We start from the raw sequence: 3175 nt of genomic DNA on the forward strand, positions 1-3175 counted from the left end.
CATCCTCATCCACATCCTCATCCCCATCCCCATCCTCATCCACATCCCCATCCTCATCCTCATAGTCATACCCATCCCCATCCTCGTCCACATCCTCATCCTCATCCTCATCCTCATCCACATCCACATCCCCATCCTCATCCCCATCCGCCTCCTCATCCTCATCCACATCCTCATCCCCATCCCCATCCTCATCCACATCCCCATCCTCATCCCTATCCACATCCCCATCCCCATCCTTATCCCCATCACTGTCTGCATCAGCATTAGCATCAGCATCATCATCAGTGGCATCATCATCATCATCAGCAGCAGCAGCAGCAACACTGACATCAGTATCAGCATAAACATCAGTATCAGCATCAACATCAGTAGCATCAACATTAGCATCAGCATCAGCATCATCATCAACATCAGCAGCAGCATCATCATCAATATCTGCATCAGCATTAACATCAGCATCATATCTGCATCAGTATCAGCAACATCGTCTAATGAAACCCCGTAATTTGATATCGGGGAAAACGATAATTTGATGTCGAAAGCATGGAGGTTTCTTTGCAGACAAGAGTTGCATTAATTAAATCTCATTAAGCGGCGGATCCATCAAACGGACGAGTACAATTATCTCTGCACTGTCGCTGCCCCCAATGTCCCTCATGTCTCGCCTCCTACATATATCTTTTCTCCCTGCCCCTCTCTTTCATACTACACACTGTCATCTCCCCATCCATTTCTGCCTGCCTCTCTATCCGTCCCTTTGTCAGTCTCTCTGTCCGTCCATCTGTCAGTCCGCCTGGATAGATAACAAGATGTGCTGGGACAGACGTATGTAATAGATAACAGTCCGTGCTTGCACAGACATATGTAATAGATAACAGGATGTGCTGGTACAGACATATATAATAGATAACAGCATGTACCGGAACCGTTGCTGATTGCAGACTTTTTCGTTGAAGACGACACTGTCCAGAAGGTCGGGATGATCGTCAAGGTCAAACAAGTGAACAACCTTGTCCTTCTGCAGCGCCCTCCAGTGGTCGGCGATGACGTGAACGTCCTGCCACTGTCGTTCGATGATGAAACTCGGTGCGAACCAACCGAACCTGAAACAGAACACCATACATAAATGATCTATATAATGCTTCCCTCTATATAACAGCCACCTCTATTTAACGGTTCCCTCTCTATAACAGCCACCTCTACTTAACGGTTTTTCTATAGAACGGTCTCATCTATAGAATGGTGCCCTCCATATATAACAGTCCCTCTATGTAATATCCTCCTCCTCTTCCTCCACATTGACAGTCTCCTCCTCCTCCTTCCCCTCCCTACCCACGAACCAGACACACTCCCTCCTCCCAAACATACCAGAAATACTCTCTCCTCTTCTCAAGTCTTCTCAACCCACCCTGCCCACCAAAGTACCAGAAACACCCACTCCGATCCTTGCCCACCTAAATAAAACACTCCCTTCCTCCCTCACTTAGCTGAAACACTCTCCCCTCTACCAGAAACACTCCCTTTCTCCACTTCCATCAAAACAGTGTCTTCCCCCTCACTTACCAGAAAGACTCCCTCCTCCCAAACACATCATCAACACTCTCCCTCCCCTCTTCTTAAAAACACCCCTGCCCCCACGCGAACCACAAACACTCCCTCCTCCGAAACACACCAGCAACACTCCTCTCTTACCCCCTCGTACCAAATACGTTCCCTCCTCTAAAACAGTCTCCTCCTGCCCTACGTACCAGAAACACACTCTCCCCTCTTCTCAAACACCCCTTCCCGGGGAAACCCTCCCCACTCTGCATCTCATCCCATCCCTGAAAGCACACCAGCAAGACTCTCCCCTCCTCTTAACCACCCCTCCACACCCACAAAACATTATTCCCTTCCTCTCCCTCCTCTCAAACAACTCTCCCCAATTAATGAATTGTAAAAAATTAATTTTTTTTTCACGGGAGCTCTTTTTCAAAAGTCTGCGGAAAAAAATAGCGCTCGTCATGAATTTTACGGGAGCTATTTTGAGCCTCACGGGAAAGCGATTTCGGAGGTTTGAATCGCTCATCGCTCATCGCTCTCCCGTTGTATTTTCAACCCCGCGCTCCCTCCCGCGTACCTGGCAGCAGCCCCGGCTGCCGGAAGTAGTTTCCCGTGAGCGGGAACATTCCTCCGAGGTATATCTTCGCCTTCGCTCCGAGCTGCTTCGGGATCCAGCCGCTCCAGACGTGCTCGTTCGCGCGCAGCCACGCGCACGCGCCGCGCGCGTACGATCGCGCGACGCCGCCGCCGCTGCCCTGCTGCGTGTAGTTCTGCGCGAGCGTCTCGTACTGCTCCTGCGTGAAGCGAAGCCTCCGCATAAGGTGCGCCACCTCGGGCACCTGCGTAGTGAGGCCGGGCCACGCGACCTTGCGAAGCTGGTGCACCTGTAGAAGCGTGGGGGCCTGTTAGCGTGCGGCGTGCGCACAGACGCCCCCACGGCAAAGACACTTAGATAGAGGCGCGGGGGAGCGGGGCGGCGGGGGCGCGCGACGACGCGAGAGAACAAGAGAACGACTATGAGAAACAAGTGAACGCTGATGTGAACGAGAGAACGGCTTCGATTTCGCGACGATGATGAGAAACAAGAGAATGCCGATGCGACGAGTACTTGCTCACGACGGGGGCCACGAAACGAAGACAATGGCTCTATATACATGACGCCGACGGGGCGAGAAAACAAGAGAGCAGTTACGCGATGACCACACAAACCGCCACTCTCTATCCTAACAGCTCATACCAACCCTCTACCCTGGCTATCAGCTTCCATCCCACTCTACCCTGAAAGCCCCTCCCCCTCCCACTCTACCCTGGCCATCCTTCCCTCCTGCTCTACCCTGAAACCCCCTCCTGCTCTACCCTGAAACTCCCTACCCCCTCCCACTCTACCCTGGTCATCCTCCCCCTCCCACTCTACCCTGAAACCCCCTCCTGCTCTACCCGGAAACTCCCTACCCACTCCCACTCTACCCTGGCCATCCTTCCCTCCCGCTCTACCCTGAAACCCCCTCCTGCTCTACCCGGAAACTCCCTACCCACTCCCACTCTACCCTGGCCATCCTTCCCTCCCGCTCTACCCTGAAACCCCCTCCTGCTCTACCCGGAAACTCCCTACCCACTCCCACTCTACCCT

The sequence above is a fragment of the Priapulus caudatus genome, unplaced genomic scaffold, assembly GCF_000485595.1.
Source record: "Priapulus caudatus unplaced genomic scaffold, Priapulus_caudatus-5.0.1 Scaffold400, whole genome shotgun sequence".
NCBI lineage: Eukaryota > Metazoa > Priapulida > Priapulimorpha > Priapulimorphida > Priapulidae > Priapulus > Priapulus caudatus.